The 27,795-nt window shown below is 40.9% G+C and overlaps 1 protein-coding gene across 3 annotated transcripts in view; it reads right to left on the bottom strand.

The window, feature by feature from the left end:
* Positions 1-24,809, bottom strand: part of B3GAT1 (beta-1,3-glucuronyltransferase 1) — an 84,590-nt gene extending 59,781 nt beyond the window's left edge. For all 3 annotated transcript variants that reach the window (XM_063435714.1, XM_063435712.1, XM_063435713.1), the window contains exon 1: positions 24,599-24,809. The gene's annotated coding sequence lies outside the window, so the exon portion shown is untranslated. The remainder of the gene's footprint in view (positions 1-24,598) is intronic.
* Between the last annotated feature and the right edge of the window lie 2,986 nt (positions 24,810-27,795).

Raw genomic sequence — 27,795 nt, forward strand, 5'->3', positions numbered from 1 at the left:
TTTGTGTGGGATAAATTGTCAATAGTAACAGGTTCCTTTCTCTGACGCATGGGACGCACAGAAGATTGGAAGATTCGTGGCTGTGTGACTTTTCTCTGGTAGAGGGGCCCACGTCTTTACAAAAGGGAGCTGAAATTAGAGAATGGGATTATAATCCCAGAAACCCTGGGGGGAGGGAGGTGCAGAACGTCTGGTCCTCTACTAAAACGACTTTTGGTAAAGGTGAGATCACAAGGCGTCCAGCGCCCCTGGCTGTAATTGGCCCCTTCAACTTGTGTTTGGAAGTGGATTTCTTTTTATGATCAGATTGTTAAATTGATTATCATTTTCTCTGAGGAGTAAGTGGAATTTGGTCAAAAAATACCAAAATGCACGAATATTTAATTTTATATTAATAGCTAACAAATTAGATACATGGAAAGTGGTTCTTAGTGCTTTAACCTGTTTGAATTATTGATCAAAATTCTACTATCATCTACTTTATTAACCCCTTAAGGACACATGACATGTCTGACACGTCATGATTCCCTTTTATTCCAGAAGTTTGGTCCTTAAGGGGTTAAAATATGGATTTCTTTAATTAGCCCTATTAAAATGATTCCCATTTAAATGGTAGAACTATTGCACCCTTACTGTGTAATGGAATAGCTTCCTGCTTACAGAATGTTAATAGTTAACCCCTGCTCAATCACTTGCCATTTGTTTAAAGAGAAACTGTAGAAACCAGAACAACTATAGCGTAATGTCTTTAGAATGTCCATGCAGGCTTTTCAATGTAAACACTGCCTTTTTAGAGAAAAGACAGTGTTTACATTGGCACCTAGAGCAGCTCTAGGTGCAGTCACACAGGCGGCCACTAGGGGTGCTTCCTGGGGCAGTGCTGCACAGCGACTCCATGTGCTGCATGGAGGCGCTGAACTTTCCTCATAGTGATACATTGATCCAAGAGGAGATGCTGATTGATGAGGTGCAGTGTTTGCCCTGCATGTGCAATAGCCTCCAATTACTTTCTTGTGAGAAGGCATTAGATTGCTGAGATTATCAATAATTGATCATCTCAGCCATGGAGACAGAGACAGCCGCGGCAAGACGTGTGCTGTGAGGGAGAAAAAGTGAATAAAATCACTTTGTTAATTCATGCAACCTGAGGGAGGCCGGTAACATAAACAGTTAGTTTAACACTACTGGTGTCCTTTAAATAGTCAAGTCACAATAATATTACATGTGATGATAATCTGTATAGATAAATCTCTTTTGGGCTTAAATCACTCTGTTCCTCTTACTCGAAGCTCCATATTGTTGGTGTGTCTGAGTGCATAACAGAACTCCACAGTAATAATACTCCCAGTAATGTGCTTCAGTGTATAACAGAGCTCCACAGTAATAATACTCCCAGTAATGTGTCTGTGTATAACCGAGCTCCACAGTAATAATACTCCCAGTAATGTGTCTGAGTGTATAACAGAGCTCCACAGCAACAATACTCCCAGTAATGTGTCTGAGTGTGTAAAAGAGCTCCACAGTAATAATACTCCCAGTAATGTGTCTGAGTGTATAACAGAGCTCCACAGCAATAATACTCCCAGTAATGTGTCTGAGTGTGTAACAGAGCTCCACAGCAATAATACTCCCAGTAAAGTGTCTGAGTGTATAACAGAGCTCCACAGCAATAATACTCCCAGTAATGTGTCTGAGTGTATAACAGAGCTCCACAGCAACAATACTCCCAGTAATGTGTCTGAGTGTGTAACAGAGCTCCACAGCAATAATACTCCCAGTAATGTGTCTGTGTATAACCGAGCTCCACAGTAATAATACTCCCAGTAATGTGTCTGAGTGTATAACAGAGCTCCACAGCAACAATACTCCCAGTAATGTGTCTGAGTGTGTAAAAGAGCTCCACAGTAATAATACTCCCAGTAATGTGTCTGAGTGTATAACAGAGCTCCACAGCAATAATACTCCCAGTAATGTGTCTGAGTGTGTAACAGAGCTCCACAGCAATAATACTCCCAGTAAAGTGTCTGAGTGTATAACAGAGCTCCACAGCAATAATACTCCCAGTAATGTGTCTGAGTGTATAACAGAGCTCCACAGCAACAATACTCCCAGTAATGTGTCTGAGTGTGTAACAGAGCTCCACAGCAATAATACTCCCAGTAATGTGTCTGAGTGTATAACAGAGCTCCACAGCAACAATACTCCCAGTAATGTGTCTGAGTGTGTAACAGAGCTCCACAGCAATAATATTCCCAGTAATGTGTCTGAGTGTATAACAGAGTTTCAGAGTAATAATACTCCCAGTAATGTGTCTGAGTGTATAACAGAGCTCCACAGCAATAATACTCCCAGTAATTATTGCAGGATAATGGAGGATCAAATCAATGGAGGATCAAATCAATCTTTCCTCCTGCCTACAGGATATCCAGTCGTGGATGGGAGCCAATCATCTAAAACTCAATGGCTCCAAAACTGAATGTATCATCTTCAGTAACCAGGAGGTGAATAGTATCTTTCCCTCATGGCCGGACTCGTTTTCTCCATCTCTGGGTCCTGCCGCCAAGGTCAGAGATCTGGGAGTCATCCTCGACTCCAGGTTGACACTGAAGCCCCAGATTAATCAGGTGGTAAGTTCTTGCCACTACCACCTGAAACTTCTGAGGTCTACTTTTAGATTCATTGCCCCCTCCGATCAAATCTCGGTGGTCAACGCCATCATCGGTAGTCGATTGGACTACTGCAATGCTCTGTACCTTGGACTGCCCCAGAACATCATACACAAGCTCCAATTGATACAGAACGCAGCTGCAAGGCTACTTACGGGTGTGGCCCGCAATGACCATATCACTCCATCATTAAGAGCCTTGCACTGGCTGCCTGTTCGTGAACGGGTTCTGTTTAAAACTGGTTGTTTGGTATACAAGGCTATCCATGGCATGGGACCAGACTATCTGAAGGATAAATTCACACGCTATGCTCCCAGTCGATCCTTGAGATCGGCTGATTTGGACTTATTGAAGATTCCAAATTTCAAAAAGAAAAAGTGCGGAGGGAGGACGAGTGATGTTCAGGGAGCGCAACTTTGGAACTCCCTGCCCCTGACATTAAGACTTGAGAATGATCTACTGAAGTTCCGCCGGAGCTTAAAAACAGTCTTATTTGCTCAGGCGTACGGGATTACATGAAAATTTTAACCATGGTTTAAATGCACTCGATTTTAATGCTGTTGTTTGCTGGATATTGTTTTATCTGTTTTTATTGCTGGTATGCGCATCGAGACCCTATGGGTAATAAGACTGCGTTTCTTAAGAATTTTTAATAAATAAATAAATAATAAATAATGTGTCTGTGTATAACCGAGCTCCACAGCAATAATACTCCCAGTAATGTGTCTGAGTGTATAACAGAGCTCCACAGCAATAATACTCCCAGTAATGTTTCTGAGTGTATAACAGAGCTCCACAGCAACAATACTCCCAGTAATGTGTCTGAGTGTATAACAGAGCTCCACAGCAATAATACTCCCAGTAATGTGTCTGAGTGTATAACAGAGCTCCACAGCAACAATACTCCCAGTAATGTGTCTGAGTGTGTAACAGAGCTCCACAGCAATAATACTCCCAGTAATGTGTCTGAGTGTATAACAGAGTTTCAGAGTAATAATACTCCCAGTAATGTGTGTGTGTATAACAGAGCTCCACAGCAATAATACTCCCAGTAATGTGTCTGAGTGTATAACAGAGCTCCACAGCAACAATACTCCCAGTAATGTGTCTGAGTGTGTAACAGAGCTCCACAGCAATAATACTCCCAGTAATGTGTCTGAGTGTATAACAGAGTTTCAGAGTAATAATACTCCCAGTAATGTGTGTGTGTATAACAGAGCTCCACAGCAATAATACTCCCAGTAATGTGTCTGAGTGTATAACAGAGCTCCACAGCAACAATACTCCCAGTAATGGGCCTCAGTGTATAACAGAGCTCCACAGCAATAATACTCCCAGTAATGTGTCTGTGTATAACCGAGCTCCACAGTAATAATACTCCCAGTAATGTGTCTGAGTGTATAACAGAGCTCCACAGCAATAATACTCCCAGTAATGTGTCTGAGTGTATAACAGAGCTCCACAGCAATAATACTCCCAGTAATGTGTCTGAGTGTATCACAGAACTCCACAGTAATAATACTCCCAGTAATGTGCCTGAGTGTATAACAGAGCCCCACAGCAATAATACTCCCAGTAATGTGTATGAGTGTATAACAGAGCTCCACAGCAATAATACTCCCAGTAATGTGTCTGAGTGTATAACAGAGCTCCACAGTAATAATACTCCCAGTAATGTACCTGAGTGTATAACAGAGCTCCGCAGCAATAATACACCCAGTAATGTGTCTGAGTGTATAACAGAGCTCCACAGTAATAATACTCCCAGTAATGTGTCTGAGTGTATAACAAAGCTCCACAGCAATAATACTGCCAGTAATGTGTCTTAGTGTATAACAGAGCTCCACAGCAATAATACTCCCAATAATGTGTCTGAGTGTATAACAGAGCTCCACAGCAATAATACTCCCAGTAATGTGTCTGAGTCTATCACAGAACTCCACAGTAATAATACTCCCAGTAATGTGTCTGAGTGAATAACAGAACTCCACAGCAATAATACTCCCAGTAATGTGTATGAGTGTATAACAGAGCTCCACAGCAATAATACTCCCAGTAATGTGTCTGAGTGGATAATAGAGCTCCATAGCAATAATACTCCCAGTAATATGTCTGAGTGTATAACAGAGCTTCACAGTAATAATACTCCCAGTAATGTGCCTGAGTGTATAACAGAGCTCCGCAGCAATAATACTCCCAGTAATGTGTATGAGTGTATAACAGAACTCCACAGTAATAATACTCCCAGTAATGTGTCTGAGTGTATAACAGAGCTCCACAGCAATATTACTCCCAGTAATGTGTCTGAGTGTATAACAGAGCTCCATAGCAATAATACTCCCAGTAATGTGTCTGAGTGTATAACAGAGCTCCATAGCAATAATACTCCCAGTAATGTGTCTGAGTGTATAACAGAGCTTCACAGTAATAATACTCCCAGTAATGTGCCTGAGTGTATAACAGAGCTCCGCAGCAATAATACACCCAGTAATGTGTCTGAGTGTATAACAGTGCTCCACAGTAATGATACTCCCAGTAATGTGTCTGAGTGTATAACAGAGATCCACAGCAATGATACTCCCAGTAATGTGTCCGAGTGTATAACAGAGCTCCGCAGCAATAATACTCCCAGTAATCTGTCCGAGTGTATAACAGAGCTCCACAGCAATAATACTCCCAGTAATGTGTCTGAGTGTATAACAGAGCTCCACAGCAATAATACTCCCAGTAATGTGTCTGAGTGTATAACAGAGCTCCACAGCAATAATACTCCCAGTAATGTGTCTGAGTGTATAACAGAGCTCCATAGCAATAATACTCCCAGTAATGTGTCTGAGTGTATAACAGAGCTTCACAGTAATAATACTCCCAGTAATGTGCCTGAGTGTATAACAGAGCTCCGCAGCAATAATACACCCAGTAATGTGTCTGAGTGTATAACAGTGCTCCACAGTAATGATACTCCCAGTAATGTGTCTGAGTGTATAACAGAGCTCCACAGCAATGATACTCCCAGTAATGTGTCCGAGTGTATAACAGAGCTCCGCAGCAATAATACTCCCAGTAATCTGTCCGAGTGTATAACAGAGCTCCACAGCAATAATACTCCCAGTAATGTGTCTGAGTGTATAACAGAGCTCCACAGCAATGATACTCCCAGTAATGTGTCTGAGTGTATCACAGAGCTCCACAGTAGTAATACTCCCAGTAATGTGTCTGAGTGTATAACAGAGCTCCACAGCAATAATACTCCCAGTAATGTGTCTGAGTGTATAACAGAGCTCCACAGCAATAATACTCCCAGTAATGTGTCTGAGTGTATAATCGAGCTCCACAGCAATAATACTCCCAGTAATGTGTCTGAGTGTATGACAGAGCTCCACAGCAGTAATACTCCCAGTAATGTGTTTGAGTGTATAACAGAGCTCCACAGCAATAATACTCCCAGTAATGTGTCTGAGTGTGTAACAGAGCTCCACAGCAATAATACTCCCAGTAATGTGTCTGAATGTATAACAGAGCTCCACAGCAATAATACTCCCAGTAATGTGTCTGAGTGTATAACAGAGCTCCACAGCAATAATACTCCCAGTAATGTGTCTGAGTGTATAACAGAGCTCCACAGCAATAATACTCCCAGTAATGTGTATGAGTGTATAACAGAGCTCCACAGCAATAATACTCCCAGTAATGTGTCTGAGTGGATAATAGAGCTCCATAGCAATAATACTCCCAGTAATATTTCTGAGTGTATAACAGAGCTTCACAGTAATAATACTCCCAGTAATGTGCCTGAGTGTATAACAGAGCTCCGCAGCAATAATACACCCAGTAATGTGTCTGAGTGTATAACAGAGCTCCACAGCAATAATACTCCCAGTAATGTGTCTGAGTGTATAACAGAACTCCACAGTAATAATACTCCCAGTAATGTGTCTGAGTGTATAACAGAGCTCCACAGCAATAATACTCCCAGTAATGTGTCTGAGTGTATAACAGAGCTCCACAGCAATAATACTCCCAGTAATGTGTCTGAGTGTATAACAGAGCTCCATAGCAATAATACTCCCAGTAATGTGTCTGACTGTATAACAGAGCTTCACAGTAATAATACTCCCAGTAATGTGCCTGAGTGTATAACAGAGCTCCGCAGCAATAATACACCCATTAATGTGTCTGAGTGTATAACAGTGCTCCACAGTAATGATACTCCCAGTAATGTGTCTGAGTGTATAACAGAGCTCCACAGCAATGATACTCCCAGTAATGTGTCCGAGTGTATAACAGAGCTCCGCAGCAATAATACTCCCAGTAATCATTCCGAGTGTATAACAGAGCTCCACAGCAATAATACTCCCAGTAATGTGTCTGAGTGTATAACAGAGCTCCACAGCAATAATACTCCCAGTAATGTGTCTGAGTGTATAACAGAGCTCCACAGCAATAATACTCCCAGTAATGTGTCTGACTGTATAATCGAGCTCCACAGCAATAATACTCCCAGTAATGTGTCTGAGTGTATAATCGAGCTCCAAAGCAATAATACTCCCAGTAATGTGTCTGAGTGTATGACAGAGCTCCACAGCAATAATACTCCCAGTAATGTGTCTGAGTGTATAATCGAGCTCCACAGCAATAATACTCCCAGTAATGTGTCTGAGTGTATGACAGAGCTCCATAGCAATAATACTCCCAGTAATGTGTCTGACTGTATAACAGAGCTTCACAGTAATAATACTCCCAGTAATGTGCCTGAGTGTATAACAGAGCTCCGCAGCAATAATACACCCATTAATGTGTCTGAGTGTATAACAGTGCTCCACAGTAATGATACTCCCAGTAATGTGTCTGAGTGTATAACAGAGCTCCACAGCAATGATACTCCCAGTAATGTGTCCGAGTGTATAACAGAGCTCCGCAGCAATAATACTCCAAGTAATCATTCCGAGTGTATAACAGAGCTCCACAGCAATAATACTCCCAGTAATGTGTCTGAGTGTATAACAGAGCTCCACAGCAATAATACTCCCAGTAATGTGTCTGAGTGTATAACAGAGCTCCACAGCAATAATACTCCCAGTAATGTGTCTGACTGTATAATCGAGCTCCACAGCAATAATACTCCCAGTAATGTGTCTGAGTGTATAACAGAGCTCCACAGCAATAATACTCCCAGTAATGTGTCTGAGTGTATAACAGAGCTCCACAGCAATAATACTCCCAGTAATGTGTCTGAGTGTATAACAGAGCTCCACAGCAATAATACTCCCAGTAATGTGTCTGAGTGTATAACAGAGCTCCACAGCAATAATACTCCCAGTAATGTGTCTGAGTGTATAACAGAGCTCCACAGCAATAATACTCCCAGTAATGTGTCTGAGTGTATAATCGAGCTCCACAGCAATAATACTCCCAGTAATGTGTCTGAGTGTATAACAGAGCTCCACAGCAATAATACTCCCAGTAATGTGTCTGAGTGTATAACGGAGCTCCAAAGCAATAATACTCCCAGTAATGTGTCTGAGTGTATAACAGAGCTCCACAGGAATAATACCCCCAGTAATGTGTCTGAGTGTATAACAGAGCCCCACAGCAATAATCCTCCCAGTAATGTGTCTGAGTGTATAACAGAGCTCCACAGCAATAATACTCCCAGTAATGTGTCTGAGTGTATCACAGAGCTCCACAGTAGTAATACTCCCAGTAATGTGTCTGAGTGTATAACAGAGCTCCACAGCAATAATACTCCCAGTAATGTGTCTGAGTGTATAACAGAGCTCCACAGCAATAATACTCCCAGTAATGTGTCTGAGTGTATAATCGAGCTCCACAGCAATAATACTCCCAGTAATGTGTCTGAGTGTATGACAGAGCTCCACAGCAGTAATACTCCCAGTAATGTGTTTGAGTGTATAACAGAGCTCCACAGCAATAATACTCCCAGTAATGTGTCTGAGTGTGTAACAGAGCTCCACAGCAATAATACTCCCAGTAATGTGTCTGAATGTATAACAGAGCTCCACAGCAATAATACTCCCAGTAATGTGTCTGAGTGTATAACAGAGCTCCACAGCAATAATACTCCCAGTAATGTGTCTGAGTGTATAACAGAGCTCCACAGCAATAATACTCCCAGTAATGTGTATGAGTGTATAACAGAGCTCCACAGCAATAATACTCCCAGTAATGTGTCTGAGTGGATAATAGAGCTCCATAGCAATAATACTCCCAGTAATGTTTCTGAGTGTATAACAGAGCTTCACAGTAATAATACTCCCAGTAATGTGCCTGAGTGTATAACAGAGCTCCGCAGCAATAATACACCCAGTAATGTGTCTGAGTGTATAACAGAGCTCCACAGCAATAATACTCCCAGTAATGTGTCTGAGTGTATAACAGAACTCCACAGTAATAATACTCCCAGTAATGTGTCTGAGTGTATAACAGAGCTCCACAGCAATAATACTCCCAGTAATGTGTCTGAGTGTATAACAGAGCTCCACAGCAATAATACTCCCAGTAATGTGTCTGAGTGTATAACAGAGCTCCATAGCAATAATACTCCCAGTAATGTGTCTGACTGTATAACAGAGCTTCACAGTAATAATACTCCCAGTAATGTGCCTGAGTGTATAACAGAGCTCCGCAGCAATAATACACCCATTAATGTGTCTGAGTGTATAACAGTGCTCCACAGTAATGATACTCCCAGTAATGTGTCTGAGTGTATAACAGAGCTCCACAGCAATGATACTCCCAGTAATGTGTCCGAGTGTATAACAGAGCTCCGCAGCAATAATACTCCCAGTAATCATTCCGAGTGTATAACAGAGCTCCACAGCAATAATACTCCCAGTAATGTGTCTGAGTGTATAACAGAGCTCCACAGCAATAATACTCCCAGTAATGTGTCTGAGTGTATAACAGAGCTCCACAGCAATAATACTCCCAGTAATGTGTCTGACTGTATAATCGAGCTCCACAGCAATAATACTCCCAGTAATGTGTCTGAGTGTATAATCGAGCTCCAAAGCAATAATACTCCCAGTAATGTGTCTGAGTGTATGACAGAGCTCCACAGCAATAATACTCCCAGTAATGTGTCTGAGTGTATAATCGAGCTCCACAGCAATAATACTCCCAGTAATGTGTCTGAGTGTATGACAGAGCTCCATAGCAATAATACTCCCAGTAATGTGTCTGACTGTATAACAGAGCTTCACAGTAATAATACTCCCAGTAATGTGCCTGAGTGTATAACAGAGCTCCGCAGCAATAATACACCCATTAATGTGTCTGAGTGTATAACAGTGCTCCACAGTAATGATACTCCCAGTAATGTGTCTGAGTGTATAACAGAGCTCCACAGCAATGATACTCCCAGTAATGTGTCCGAGTGTATAACAGAGCTCCGCAGCAATAATACTCCAAGTAATCATTCCGAGTGTATAACAGAGCTCAACAGCAATAATACTCCCAGTAATGTGTCTGAGTGTATAACAGAGCTCCACAGCAATAATACTCCCAGTAATGTGTCTGAGTGTATAACAGAGCTCCACAGCAATAATACTCCCAGTAAAGTGTCTGACTGTATAATCAAGCTCCACAGCAATAATACTCCCAGTAATGTGTCTGAGTGTATAATCGAGCTCCAAAGCAATAATACTCCCAGTAATGTGTCTGAGTGTATAACAGAGCTTCACAGCAATAATACTGCCAGTAATGTGTCTGAGTTTATGACAGAGCTCCACAGCAATAATACTCCCAGTAATGTGTCTGAGTGTATAATCGAGCTCCACAGCAATAATACTCCCAGTAATGTGTCTGAGTGTATGACAGAGCTCCACAGCAGTAATACTCCCAGTAATGTGTCTGAGTGTATAACAGAGCTCCACAGCAATAATACTCCCAGTAATGTGTCTGAGTGTATAACAGAGCCCCACAGCAATAATCCTCCCAGTAATGTGTCTGAGTGTATAACTGAGCTCCACAGTAATAATACTCCCAGTAATGTGTCTGAGTGTATCACAGAGCTCCACAGTAGTAATACTCCCAGTAATGTGTTTGAGTGTATAACAGAGCTCCACAGCAATAATACTCCCAGTAATGTGTCTGAGTGTATAACAGAGCTCCACAGCAATAATACTCCCAGTAATGTGTCTGAGTGTATGACAGAGCTCCATAGCAATAATACTCCCAGTAATGTGTCTGACTGTATAACAGAGCTTCACAGTAATAATACTCCCAGTAATGTGCCTGAGTGTATAACAGAGCTCCGCAGCAATAATACACCCATTAATGTGTCTGAGTGTATAACAGTGCTCCACAGTAATGATACTCCCAGTAATGTGTCTGAGTGTATAACAGAGCTCCACAGCAATGATACTCCCAGTAATGTGTCCGAGTGTATAACAGAGCTCCGCAGCAATAATACTCCAAGTAATCATTCCGAGTGTATAACAGAGCTCCACAGCAATAATACTCCCAGTAATGTGTCTGAGTGTATAACAGAGCTCCACAGCAATAATACTCCCAGTAATGTGTCTGAGTGTATAACAGAGCTCCACAGCAATAATACTCCCAGTAATGTGTCTGACTGTATAATCGAGCTCCACAGCAATAATACTCCCAGTAATGTGTCTGAGTGTATAACAGAGCTCCACAGCAATAATACTCCCAGTAATGTGTCTGAGTGTATAACAGAGCTCCACAGCAATAATACTCCCAGTAATGTGTCTGAGTGTATAACAGAGCTCCACAGCAATAATACTCCCAGTAATGTGTCTGAGTGTATAACAGAGCTCCACAGCAATAATACTCCCAGTAATGTGTCTGAGTGTATAACAGAGCTCCACAGCAATAATACTCCCAGTAATGTGTCTGAGTGTATAATCGAGCTCCACAGCAATAATACTCCCAGTAATGTGTCTGAGTGTATAACAGAGCTCCACAGCAATAATACTCCCAGTAATGTGTCTGAGTGTATAACGGAGCTCCAAAGCAATAATACTCCCAGTAATGTGTCTGAGTGTATAACAGAGCTCCACAGGAATAATACCCCCAGTAATGTGTCTGAGTGTATAACAGAGCCCCACAGCAATAATCCTCCCAGTAATGTGTCTGAGTGTATAACAGAGCTCCACAGCAATAATACTCCCAGTAATGTGTCTGAGTGTATCACAGAGCTCCACAGTAGTAATACTCCCAGTAATGTGTCTGAGTGTATAACAGAGCTCCACAGCAATAATACTCCCAGTAATGTGTCTGAGTGTATAACAGAGCTCCACAGCAATAATACTCCCAGTAATGTGTCTGAGTGTATAATCGAGCTCCACAGCAATAATACTCCCAGTAATGTGTCTGAGTGTATGACAGAGCTCCACAGCAGTAATACTCCCAGTAATGTGTTTGAGTGTATAACAGAGCTCCACAGCAATAATACTCCCAGTAATGTGTCTGAGTGTGTAACAGAGCTCCACAGCAATAATACTCCCAGTAATGTGTCTGAATGTATAACAGAGCTCCACAGCAATAATACTCCCAGTAATGTGTCTGAGTGTATAACAGAGCTCCACAGCAATAATACTCCCAGTAATGTGTCTGAGTGTATAACAGAGCTCCACAGCAATAATACTCCCAGTAATGTGTATGAGTGTATAACAGAGCTCCACAGCAATAATACTCCCAGTAATGTGTCTGAGTGGATAATAGAGCTCCATAGCAATAATACTCCCAGTAATGTTTCTGAGTGTATAACAGAGCTTCACAGTAATAATACTCCCAGTAATGTGCCTGAGTGTATAACAGAGCTCCGCAGCAATAATACACCCAGTAATGTGTCTGAGTGTATAACAGAGCTCCACAGCAATAATACTCCCAGTAATGTGTCTGAGTGTATAACAGAACTCCACAGTAATAATACTCCCAGTAATGTGTCTGAGTGTATAACAGAGCTCCACAGCAATAATACTCCCAGTAATGTGTCTGAGTGTATAACAGAGCTCCACAGCAATAATACTCCCAGTAATGTGTCTGAGTGTATAACAGAGCTCCATAGCAATAATACTCCCAGTAATGTGTCTGACTGTATAACAGAGCTTCACAGTAATAATACTCCCAGTAATGTGCCTGAGTGTATAACAGAGCTCCGCAGCAATAATACACCCATTAATGTGTCTGAGTGTATAACAGTGCTCCACAGTAATGATACTCCCAGTAATGTGTCTGAGTGTATAACAGAGCTCCACAGCAATGATACTCCCAGTAATGTGTCCGAGTGTATAACAGAGCTCCGCAGCAATAATACTCCCAGTAATCATTCCGAGTGTATAACAGAGCTCCACAGCAATAATACTCCCAGTAATGTGTCTGAGTGTATAACAGAGCTCCACAGCAATAATACTCCCAGTAATGTGTCTGAGTGTATAACAGAGCTCCACAGCAATAATACTCCCAGTAATGTGTCTGACTGTATAATCGAGCTCCACAGCAATAATACTCCCAGTAATGTGTCTGAGTGTATAATCGAGCTCCAAAGCAATAATACTCCCAGTAATGTGTCTGAGTGTATGACAGAGCTCCACAGCAATAATACTCCCAGTAATGTGTCTGAGTGTATAATCGAGCTCCACAGCAATAATACTCCCAGTAATGTGTCTGAGTGTATGACAGAGCTCCATAGCAATAATACTCCCAGTAATGTGTCTGACTGTATAACAGAGCTTCACAGTAATAATACTCCCAGTAATGTGCCTGAGTGTATAACAGAGCTCCGCAGCAATAATACACCCATTAATGTGTCTGAGTGTATAACAGTGCTCCACAGTAATGATACTCCCAGTAATGTGTCTGAGTGTATAACAGAGCTCCACAGCAATGATACTCCCAGTAATGTGTCCGAGTGTATAACAGAGCTCCGCAGCAATAATACTCCAAGTAATCATTCCGAGTGTATAACAGAGCTCAACAGCAATAATACTCCCAGTAATGTGTCTGAGTGTATAACAGAGCTCCACAGCAATAATACTCCCAGTAATGTGTCTGAGTGTATAACAGAGCTCCACAGCAATAATACTCCCAGTAAAGTGTCTGACTGTATAATCAAGCTCCACAGCAATAATACTCCCAGTAATGTGTCTGAGTGTATAATCGAGCTCCAAAGCAATAATACTCCCAGTAATGTGTCTGAGTGTATAACAGAGCTTCACAGCAATAATACTGCCAGTAATGTGTCTGAGTTTATGACAGAGCTCCACAGCAATAATACTCCCAGTAATGTGTCTGAGTGTATAATCGAGCTCCACAGCAATAATACTCCCAGTAATGTGTCTGAGTGTATGACAGAGCTCCACAGCAGTAATACTCCCAGTAATGTGTCTGAGTGTATAACAGAGCTCCACAGCAATAATACTCCCAGTAATGTGTCTGAGTGTATAACAGAGCCCCACAGCAATAATCCTCCCAGTAATGTGTCTGAGTGTATAACTGAGCTCCACAGTAATAATACTCCCAGTAATGTGTCTGAGTGTATCACAGAGCTCCACAGTAGTAATACTCCCAGTAATGTGTTTGAGTGTATAACAGAGCTCCACAGCAATAATACTCCCAGTAATGTGTCTGAGTGTATAACAGAGCTCCACAGCAATAATACTCCCAGTAATGTGTCTGAGTGTATCACAGAGCTCCACAGTAGTAATACTCCCAGTAATGTGTCTGAGTGTATAACAGAGCTCCACAGTAATAATACTCCCAGTAATGTGTCTGAGTGTATAACAGAGCTCCACAGCAATAATACTCCCAGTAATGTGTCTGAGTGTATAACAGAGCTCCACAGCAATAATACTCCCAGTAATGTGTCTGAGTGTATAACAGAGCTCCACAGAAATAATACTCCCAGTAATGTGTCTGAGTGTATAACAGAGCTCCACAGCAATAATACTCCCAGTAATGTGTCTGAGTGTATCACAGAGCTTCAAAGCAATAATACTCCCAGTAATGTGTCTGAGTGTATAACAGAACTCCACAGCAATAATACTCCCAGTAATGTGTCTGAGTGTATAACAGAGCTCCACAGCCATAATACTCCCAATAATGTGACTGAGTGTATAACAGAGCTCCACAGCAATAATACTCCCAGTAATGTGTCTAAGTGTATAACAGAGCTCCACAGTAATAATACTCCCAGTAATGTGTCTGAGTGTATAACAGAGCTCCACAGTAATAATACTCCCAGTAATGTGTCTGAGTGTATAGCAGAGCTCCACAGCAATAATACTCCCAGTAATGTGTCTGAGTGTATAACAGAGGTCCACAGCAATAATACTCCCAGTAATGTGTCTGAGTGTATAACAGAGCTCCACAGCAATAATACTCCCAGTAACGTGTCTGAGTGTATAACAGAGCTCCACAGCAATAATACTCCCAGTAATGTGTCTGAGTGTATAACAGAGCTCCACAGCAATAATACTCCCAGTAATGTGTCTGAGTGTATAACAGAGCTCCACAGCAATAATACTCCCAGTAATGTGTCTGAGTGTATAATAGAGCTCCACAGCGATAATACTCCCAGTAATGTGTCTGAGTGTATCACAGAGCTCCACAGTAGTAATAATAATAAGATATTCTTTCATTCTCTCTGTGCTACAAAATGATTGACAGATTGACAAACTGAAATCAGGCCACATAAAGAGCTGCTCTGTTGCAGACTAGAAACCGCACGCAGAATGTTATAAGATAGTAAGTGTTCCAGTAGGTGTGCTGGGATACTGACCCACAAGCAGCCACCAGGGTGCATGGTGAGAAGTTCAAAGTGAACTTCAGAAAATGACAACTGGAAAAATTCTGCTATTTTGAGCTAAAATTAACCATTTATTGGAAATATTCACCACATGAATAGGAGATGGTAACAAGTAACTATTATTCCTAAATCCCCAATACGTTTCTGGAATATACAGCATTCAGATGCTGCAGGATGGAAATCGATCAATCAATCAATCAATCATTCAGTTAAGGAAGTACTGATCATTATGAATTATAAATTGTGAGTTCTTTGGGGCAGCTCTTTTCCCTTTCTTCCTACAGATATTGGTGGCACATTTTTAGCGGTATATGGTGGCTTTGGCAACACAAGCTTCAGCTCATCTGTGCCTTCTCCCTGAAAGGAACACTCCAAGGGCCATAAATACTATAGTGTGCTGCAGTGGTTATGGTACCAAGAGGCTCCCCCCGTTTCAACACTGTAAGGAGTCAAACTGTGTTAGAATGGGCCTGCCAGGCACCGTCACTATATCTGACAGAGATCCAGAGAAGAGGCGGATTCGCCTACTGGCATGTTGATAACTGACAGGTCCCACTAGGCATTTCTGATTACTTTCCTTCCCGTTTTACACCTTTCCCAGGTGAAGGGGGACAGATATCTCTAGAGGAGGCTGACCTGGTCAACGTTTTTCTGGATACATTCCAGTAACACAAGTTGATGGGATGTGCAGGAAAAGTGCTGCCCTATAGTATCATTCATAGGGAACCTTGAACTTATCAAGGCAGGGTCTGGCATTCCTCCTCGTCTGCTTGCTGGTAAGGACTTTTCATGTGCTGCTCACCAGCATGTTTCAGTGATATTTGTTCAGGAAGACATGGAGGATCTGGATCTTACAGCCCACTATATACACCTTATATACACAGTACACCCAATGCACCTACACACACACACACACACACACACACTACACCTTATATACACAGTAAACCCAATGCACCTACACACACACACACACACACACACACCTTATATACACAGTACACCCAATGCACCTACACACACACACACTACACCTTATATACACAGTAAACCCAATGCACTTACACACACACACACACACACACACACACACTATACCTTATATACACAGTAAACCCAATGCACCTACACACACACACACACACACACTACACCTCATATACACAGTAAACCCAATGCACTTACACACACACACACACACACACACACACACACACACACTACACCTTATATACACAGTAAACCCAATGCACTTACACACACACACACACACACACTACACCTTATATACACAGTAAACCCAATGCACCCACACACACACACACACACACACACACACACACTACACCTCATATACACAGTAAACCCAATGCACTTACACACACACACACACACACACACACACTACACCTCATATACACAGTAAACCCAATGCACCTACACACACACACACACACACACACACACACACACACACTACACCTTATATACACAGTAAACCCAATGCACTTACACACACACACACACACACACACTATACCTTATATACACAGTACACCCAATGCACCTACACACACACACACACACACACACACGCACACACACTACACCTTATATACACAGTAAACCTAATGCACTTACACACACACACACACACACACACACACACACTACACCTTATATACAGTAAACCCAATGCACTTACACACACACACACACACACACACACACAATAAACCTCAAATACACAGTAAAACCAATGCACTTACACACACACACTACAGCTTATATACACAGTAAACCCAATGCACTTACACACACTACACCTTATATACACAGTAAACCCAATGCACTTACACACACACACACACACACACACACTACAGCTTATATACACAGTAAACCCAATGCACTTACACACACACACACACTACACCTTATATACACAGTACACCCAATGCACTTACACACACACACACACACACACACACACACACAATACACCTTATATACACATAGAAACATAGAATTTGACGACAGATAAGAACCATTCGGCCCATCTAGTCTGCTCAATTTTCTAAATATTTTCATTAGTCTCTGGCCTTATCTTATAGTTAGGATAGCATTATGCCTATCCCACACATGCTTAAACTCCCTCACTGTGTTAACCTCTACCACTTCAGCTGGAAGGCTATTCCATGCGTCTACTACCCTCTCAGTAAAGTAATACTTCATGGTATTATTTTAAACCTTTGTCCCTCTAATTTAAGACTATGTCCTCTTGTTGTGGTAGTTTTTCTTCTTTTAAATATAGTCTCCTCCTTTACGGTGTTGATTCCCTTTATGTATTTAAATGTTTCTATCATATCCCCCTGTCTCGTCTTTCCTCCAAGCTATACATGTTAAGATCCTTTAACCTTTCTTGGTAAGTTTTATCCTGCAATCCATGAACCAGTTTAGTAGCCCTTCTTTGAACTCTCTCTAAGGTATCAATATCCTTCTGAAGATACGGTCTCCAGTACTGCGTACAGTACTCCAAGTGAGGTCTCACCAGTGTTCTGTACAATGGCATGAGAACTTCCCTCTTTCTACTGCTAATACCTCTCCCTATATAACCAAGCATTCTGATAGCATTTCCTGCTGCTCTATTACATTGTCTGCCTACCTTTAAGTCATCAGAAATAATCACCCCTAAATCCCTTTACTCAGATGTTGAGGTTAGGACTCTATCAAATATTCTGTACTCTGCCCTTGGGCTTTTACGTCCAAGATGCATTATCTTGCACTTATCCACATTAAATGTCAGTTGCCACAACTGTGACCATTTTTTCTAGTTTACCTAAATCATTAGCCATTTGGCTTATCCCTCCTGGAACATCAACCCTGTAACATATCTTAGTATCATCCGCAAAAAGACATACCTTACCAATACCAGCAGGATTTACACAGTACACACATTTTGGTTTATCAAGAGATCTATTGTAAATGATCATATTTCTCCATTAACATTATATTTTTGGTATTCATATTCTATATTCAATGTAAATTATTTTTCTTTCAGGAAATTCCATTATGTAATTTGTTAAAATGAAAGAAAAATGTGATCTACTGGACCATATTATCCCAGAATTCAATTTAATTAATGACAAATGAAAAGAATGCTTTGACATAAGTGATTTGGATATGGGATATAAATCATTAGAAATCTCTAAATTAGAGAGAATGTCCTTGATCCAAACAGTAAAGCAACTATTTCATTCTGTTACTTCCAAATTTCTACTAGACCCAACACTAAATTAAATGACATGTTATCATGGGACTCAGAATTAGGCACTCGGTATGATTTAGATGATTGGCTCGGTTTTCCCATAAATTTAAAAGGTACAGCACCACAAGGCACAAATCATTTTGAAAACCATTTTAAACTCGTGTATATACAGATGGGCTTTAGTTCCAGCAAAACTGCTCAACATAAACCCAAATATACCTGATTAATGTTGGAGAGAATGTGGAAATATTGGAAACATGTCCCATATATGGTGGTTCTGTCCCAAATTGAAACATTTTGGAGGAATATACATGCATTCATTCAAAATATTAACCCATCTTTGACTGAATTAGGCTTGTTTAAAAAGTTTCCTCGTTCCATAAATAAAATCGACAAAATAATTATAGGACATATTTTAATTGCTGCCACTTGTTCACTACCCGGTTACTGGAAATCTCCCAAATTACCGTCAATTAAAGAAATCCTGAACCTGATAATAGAGAATAAAACATATGAATTCCCCATAAGAAACCATCACCCTTATTAGATGAGTTATTATACTACTAGGAATGCATGGGAAGAAAATGTATTGTTTGTAAATAGTTATGTATCATTTATTTGTTATGTTTACATAATGCTATTGTCTGCACTATATTATTTAAAGTAGTGTTTTATTCTTTATTTTGATGTACAGATATATACCTAATGTATATATCTGTATATAAGGATACATTTTCTCCCAGTCCCATCCCATTAATATGTATTGTATCTGTTAATATTGTTCACTGTTTATTACAATATATGAAAAAAAAACAACCTCTCTGATAACATATTTCACAAAAACAAACACACAGACTCTCAATATCCCTCATATACACACTAAACCCTGTGCACCTACACACAAACACACACACACACACACACAAACTCCATATCCCTTATATACACATTAAACCCGCTGCACTTACACACACACAAACTCAACATCCCTTATATACACAGTAAACCCCGTGCACTTACACACACACAAACTCAATATCCCTTATATACACATTAAACACGCTGCACTTACACACAAACACACACTCAATATCCCTTATATACACACTAAACCCTGTGCACTTACACACAAACACACAAACACACACATACACACACATTTAATACTAATTATATACACAGTAAACCCCATGCACTTACGCACAAACACACACACTCACTCACTCAATACCCTTTTATACACACTAAACCCTCTGCACTTACACACAAACACACACACTCAATACCAATTATATACACACTAAACCCCGTGCACTTACACACAAACACAATCAATACCCCTTATATACACACACTATAACCGCTGCATGTACACGCGCAAACACACTCTATACTGTACACAGACCAAATTATATACACCCTCTACACTCACACACACAAATACACTACACTCTTTACCCCTATATTCACATTACAACCCCTGCACTTACACACACAAGCACTCTATACACACATACACACACACACACACACACACACACTATACCACTTTATACACACTATAGCTGCTGCATGTACACATGCAAACATACTACACACTCTATACTGTACACAGACCAAATTATATACACCCTCTACACTCACACACACAAATACACTACACTCTTTACCCCTATATTCACATTACAACCCCTGCACTTACACACACAAGCACTCTATACATACACACACACACACTATACCCCTTTATACACACTATAGCTGCTGCATGTACACATGCAAACATACTACACACTCTATACTGTACACAGACCAAATTATATACACCCTCTACACTCACACACAAATACACTACACTCTTTACCCCTATATTCACATTACAACCCCTGCACTTACACACACAAGCACTCTATACACACACATACACTATACCCCTTTATACACACTATAACTGCTGCATGTACACACTACAAACACACGACATAGACCCCCTACACACATACACGCACACACACACACACACAAACACACAGACACACAGACACACACATCTTTTTTCCCTTTTTCATGTTAATGACAGTATATAAAAAGTTCTGCCCCATAGTATGAAACATTAATATACTTCTGGATTGGTTATTAAACTGATTTCCTAGCTGCAGCGATGAATTCTACATACTTCAGAGCAGCAATATTCTGTATATGTATATAAATATATATATGTATACTGTTTCCAGGAATTAATGGTGAACTGGCAACCCTTACCACATGGCAGGAAGCAGATTATATAGCCGCTCAGTCATTAAATCAGAGTCAATAAACTGCCATTTTCCTGCACCCCCACACAGAGTCATTGAGGGAGATTGGCAGATGTGACAGAGACCATGATGGAGATCTGTTGGTAAACCAGCCATTGTGGCTACATATCTCATGATGCTTAGCTAGCCATTTGAGTTAGATTTGGGTCTGAGCCAAAACAAATGATTTGCAGCCTCGGTGAAGCCATTCAATGAGTCAGCTGTTGATTTCTGTCCATCATTTGCCCCCCCCCGGCCCCGGCCCCGTCACGTTGATGTGCCAAGTGATTTTAAACTCCCTAACTATCCTCATTGAAAGTAATAAACTTGATTAACAAGCATCTTACATTTGATGAAGCATTCGACAAGTCATCAACGAAATGGATATGTCAAACCTTGTTTTTTATACTCAGCCCAAATTGATTGATTTCTAATCCGCTGCGAGTGTGATCATTAAATCCTTATCACTAAGGACAACATGACCCAAACTCGTCACATAAACCTATATCACAATATGGAAATAGACTGCACAGGCTGCCAGAACCAACATCTTCTGCTGCCTCTTCCCAGAGGCAAGGCTGAGTATAATCTGATGTGATTACTCATCTTCATTTTGTATCGTCCCCCCCCCCCCCCCCCTTCCATATTCTTGGGTGCATTGCCATCCCAAACCTATTCCTACATTAGGTCAGTTTTCCATGTAGAGGCTGGCTATCACATTAAATGCTCTGTTTGCAGCAATTCACACATGAGGCATATTGCTGTATGTGTGATCACTGCACTCTGCATCTCTCAGCAATGAATTCTTATATAACTCCCCTTGATACACTGTATTCCCGTTCCCAGATCATTACAGCAGACAAAGAACGAGAGATCATCATCTCACACCAGGCCCTCTTCGCAGCCCCAGCTAAACCATGGAGCCAGGGTTAGTCCACCTTCATCACTCCAGATATAGTGGACAACATCTCCCATAATGCTCTTACAACCAAAATACTGGCACTGTGTGTCCACAACATCTGGAGTGTTGAATGTTGACTACAGCTGGCTAGGCCAATGATGCTAACAGCGGCAACCAGAAATATTTATGAACTACAATTCCTATGATCCTGGGCCAGCAGACACCTTAGCTCTTCAAATGATTCTGAACTTCATTTGACATGTTGTTTAGGGGCTTTCCATCTGAGAACCTATCAGAATGCAGCATGTATGTGTTGGTACGTGGACTAAATATTGAGAGGAAATGTCTTGATACATAATCTAAGATCATATTCTGTAAAATGATATTCTACCGCTTACCTCTAGCAAACTGCAGTATAAACAGCAAACGTCTATGGCACTCACAGTAATAAACAGACCACCTACAGCCTGTGGCCATTGAGGCTATCAGAGACCCGTATTAGATCAGACAACACTGGTGGCTTGTGCGCAAGGGGTGTGTCAGGTGCGCCACGCTTATAATGGGCCAGTGACCTCTCATTAGGAACTTAAACGCAGTTTGAGCTAGTTCACTATCTAGTTAAAGAGAAAATGCATAAAAAAACAATGGCTGCATTTGTACAAATCAGATTGTCACTACAGTAAAAATTGGGTATTGTGTCTCTTGTTTATTTTAAGTAAAGCATGGTTGGACAGTTTGAAACAAATACAATGTGAAATCTTGTTTTATTGCAAATACATTCTCTTTATAACAACACTTTGAACAATTAAGTGTATTTAATGACGAGAAGTCCCTGTGTGCACTAAGAAATAGCCTGATCGAACATTTATCCAAACTGATGGCTCACATTTCCAAGATTTCAGGATTAGCCCATGAATCTCTGTCATCCAAAGCACCCAGGCTGAATAGAATAATGGGAATTAATGCTTTACTCATTAGAAATGGTATTCCATCTGAATCTTGAATTGTATTTTGTAAACTGCAAACTGTGGAGAGTTAACAAGAGAAATCAATATTTTTTTTTGAGGAAAATGCAACAACCGGAAAATCCAACTCAATTATCATTTGTCCCAATTTGACTTTATTGTCAAAGTTTGCCAAAAATACCATTTTAGCGAATAAATGCCTCAATATAAACGTGTGACTTTGATTCCTTGTTGTAGGGTTAACTATCTCTTTGCCCCAGCGGTGAAGGTGTCTCACCCACTTACTGGGTTAATTTTGCCCTTTGGAATGGAGTCGTCTGATCAAGTACCACCTAACAGATTATGTAGCATTGCCCGAAACCTTATGGTGCAGAGTTAAGGATGAAAGTAGTAGTCACATAGTAATAGTAGCGACCCCACAGCCCCCAATTTATATTATCTCACAAAACCGAAAGAGCTTGAATTCTCTATTCCAGTTCTTTATATTATTAAACGTGGCTAGTTTATCACCAACTCCAAACATTCTCACCAATTCTAGAGGCTTTCCAGCTCTTATAATACACATTTTATCCAGGACTTGTTGGGTTCAATCAGTAAGGGCCTCTTTATAATCCCTGATGCCAGCTCTTTAAAAGTCAAAGAAACCCAAAGATTTGCTGTTAATGGTCACAAGAACAGGTAAGAAACATTTCGAACCCCACCGATGGTTGATTGTCCAACATTAGAAGCATCTGGCAGTTTTATAGAACATCTAGGTGACAAGTCCTGTCAATCATCTTTTACAAGTACCATCACAATGATTCAGACTAACAATTCTGCCGACCAAGTGGCACAGCCTATTCTTATCTCTGATACCAAATAAGTCAACTGTTGGCCTCTATATTGCATTTTCATTGAACATCTAATGTCCGACTGGCAGTTTTATGATATTTAAGACAATAAGTTCTGGTCTGAATCCTTGTATTGACATGTATGCATTTTGTGATAACTGGCTACATGTAAGAGCGCACTAAATCAAATGATTTCAATTTATCGGATGACCTGATAACAGGTGCCAACGTTTCCACCCGCTGCACCTCTCCTGAGTCCATTAATGCCAACTCTATTCCATTATCCTGCAGCAATCTCCAAAGCGCCACACACAGATAGGATGTGATAGTGAGTGACACAGTGAAATTCGGTGCTTAGAGCAATAGGCATAGGGTTGCTGACTTAACACTTTCAGTGCTAAAAACATGGGAACATCAGAACACATTGGATTGCAAAGCTTTTACGGATTCCATTCTCACAGCACAAAGCACAGAATTTATCTGACACCTGGCAATTTATTCACAGGCTCAGCTATGTGACTGTCTCATTGTATACCTGGTGCAGGGGAAGGGGGGGGCTTTCTGCAGTGTGTGGGGTAACAGTCCACACTGAATAAAGTTAAGAGTAAAGTGGGGAAAGGAGGGGGGTGGGGATCCAGACACCATAAACCCATCGAAGAACTACAGCAAAAAAGGGTTGCATTTAACTATGAGTGTGCCAGAGAGACACAGTGCTGAACAGATTGCATCCTCAGAGGGAACACAGACATGCCAACCCAATGCATAATAATAAAAATAATAAGTGCAATCACTCCCAGGGCTCCCAGCAACCTGGATTATAACGCATTGTGATATGTATTGGGTGCAGCTGGGATAGATACAATTCTGCTTCACTTTACCTCATTGTGGAATCTGGAGCTTCCTCGTCCCTGTGTTTAGCTGTATTCTCCAGTCATTCTTTAATCCTTCCTGCTCTGAGAACAGAGAGCAATTGAAGGCAGCTCAGAGCATCCTTTGTGTATTGCTGCAGGATCCCAGGGCTCACCCCCAGTGTAATGCCAGGCTGACCCCCAGAGCCTGCACCCAGGCTGCCCTGTGTGTCTGTGTGTGTGTGTGTGTGTGTGTGTGTGTGTGTGTGTGTGTGTGGGTGTGGCCAGTCACACCTGGGTACTGTGTGACAATGTATCCTTACTGTATCCCAGGAGATACTCCCACAGCCCAGCCAGACAGCTTGCACAGCTACACTCAGCAAACACAAGAAGATGCTCAGTCCTAGGTCTGTACCAATCTCCTCTGCACTGTAGGGGGATACATAGGGGGGATGGAAGATGGTACACTCTGACCTGCCTCTTACAATCCATAAATCAGGGATACAGGCTGGAGAGCAGGATTGGTACCTGATAGGGGCAAATTATTCTATTCCCTCCTGCATTGCAAACAGTGAAACTAAGTCCCCAATCCATTCAGCAGGCAGAGGGGGACACTAGAGCTGGGTTCATTGAAACTGGGTGCTGGGTTTATTAAAGCTGGGTGCTGGGTTTATTATAGCTTGGTGCTGGGTTTATTAAAGCTGGGTGCTGGGTTTATTGGAGCTGGGTGCTGGGTTTATTAAAGCTGGGTGCTGGGTTTATTATAGCTGGGTGCTGGGTTTATTAAAGCTGGGTGCTGGATTTATTGGAGCTGGGTGCTAAACCACAGCTAAGGGATAACCTCACCTGGGGCTAGCACTGACAGTAAATATTAGATACATTGAAAGGAAAAAGTTAAAATAGATTTATGAAAAAATATTAGTAAAAGAAACAAAAATAAATGCAATATACAGCTTAAAGAACAGCGAACACACAACAAATGCAGTTTTACATTTTACAAGACAACTTAAAACCAGCTTCTTAGAATTCATATATGGGGATTCAGTTCCACCATATGGCCATATTGCGTTAAGCCCACCACTATGTCACAGTACCCCAATATTGATGGGTCCCACACTAATAATGTCACAGTACCCCAATATTGATGGGTCCTACACTAACAATGTCACAGTACCTCAATATTGATAGATCCTACACTAATTTTAACATAGAGATTAACATGCCAAGCAGCTTCCAGAGACTCTCCTCAATTTATGCTTTCCTGTGGTCACCTCTAAAAGGGCACACGTAGTGGGGGGGGTGGGGTTAGGGGGGGGAGAGGCGGGTACTCAGCCCAACAGGATTCCAAATCTACACAGAAAAAAGAGGGCACACATTTCTAAGTATAGGTGCTAAAGCTGTATTTTTTTGTACATATTTTAGTGTATACGGCAGCACCGCTACTTAGAAAGGCATGTTCTGGGTGTGCCCCCTAAATCCCCCTTTTTCTGTGTAGATTTGGAGTCCATCCTCTACAGGTGCCCCTTTTGAGGTGACCACAGGAGAGATGGGTGATTTTAAGTAGCCTTGTAAAATGTAAAACTGAAATGTAATGTTTGTTTGTGTGTGCGCTGTATATGTTTTGGGTACCATTACTTAGAAATGCATGTTCCGGGCATGCCCCCAATTGCACTTTTTTTCTACCCAAAAATAAAAGAGATGATTAATCAGCCAAGGAGTTTGCAAAACATCTTTCTCTGAGTTTTAAAATCTTTTGGTTCACCGCTTTCAAATACCACATAATCTAAGATTCTAGATTGTTACAGGGATACATTGTCAGTTGTAAACGATATTTAGATATGTTTTATTTAGCACGTGCACCTTTGGACCAGCACGACACTGGAAATAAGGTGAGTTCTATCATCTGTCAGGTGGGGTACGGGTGGTCAATACACCTAAAACACGATGGTGTTCCTGACCCTATAATGTTCCTTTAAGTAAATTATTCTGTCAGCCTCGTCTCCTTAAGTTTCAGTGTAGCAAGTGCCAGTTAGGCAGAGATACTTTCTATAACCCAGGACATACTTGAAAATAAGAGAAAATCTCCATTTTGGGAGTACATTGTAATTATAATAGACGGTTATGCAAAATCCGATAGTAAAAATAAAGGTCATTATATTTATTATACAATATAACATTAACGTAATGCAAACTGCCAGAGAAAGTTAGGTGGCAATTTCAGCTTTTTTGGGGCCATGGAGCTTTACTTCTTCTAATAACAAAGATTAACGTCAGACCGTTTTATCTTGTGAAAATGAAATGTAGTTGCAAATGTGTTATTTGTCATATTAGTAATGAAGTATTTTTTACCAGCAACATTATTTTTTTTTAATAATTAAGTGTCTGCCTACAGATGGTCACCTGGAACCCTAACTTTTATAATAGAAGCCAACACCATGCCTCATAAGGTTCAAGGTAGCTCTGTGTGTTGGCTATAAATTTCTAGGTTCCCTTCTAGACAATGGATTGTGTAATGAAGTTTCCCAGGAGTTCTCTGTATCCCACCCATCCCTAGAATTCATTTCTCCCGTCCTTTTTAGTAATAATCATTGGAACTCTATAATCTGCCTGCCCTATAATTTACAAATTTGTCTCAGCCTTCAGCAGGAGGCCACAAGAAAATAAGCCTTTATTTGGAGCCCAACGTATTTATGATCTTGCCAAAGAAACAATCGCTCCAAAAACTACCGTAAAAGAAATCCCTTTCTTAAGACTGTTTGGGGGGAAAAATGCTCCTTTCACAAAAGGCAAGTTAATAGTGAGAGGAAATCTTGTTTTTTAAGACGTTCAATGCATTTCCTAAATCTTTCTTTGTTCTGTGATCTTATATCCAGACAGCCTAAAATGCCCGTTTTCCCACTAATAATAAATTCTTTGGGATTTATACAATAAACTGCGAATTGAAATAAGATAAAAATAAGTCTGAGAAAAGTCCAAATCAGTCAAGATGGATATTTTTATTGCTATTTTTTTTGTCTTTAATTGCCAACTCATTGTTTATAAAATATAGCTTTTTTTCTGCTAATGAATTAAACACATCTGACGGGCAGGGAGCAATGCTACCCATCCAGGCAGACGATCGACGGCAGGACCACAAGAAGACCAGGCCTATCGCAAAAAACGTCAGGAACATAAAACCCACTTTGTCTTTGACAAGAGAGCGGATCCCATAGCAACCGAAAGTGGGT

This window comes from Pelobates fuscus, chromosome 11 (genome assembly GCF_036172605.1).
Source record: "Pelobates fuscus isolate aPelFus1 chromosome 11, aPelFus1.pri, whole genome shotgun sequence".
Lineage (NCBI taxonomy): Eukaryota > Metazoa > Chordata > Amphibia > Anura > Pelobatidae > Pelobates > Pelobates fuscus.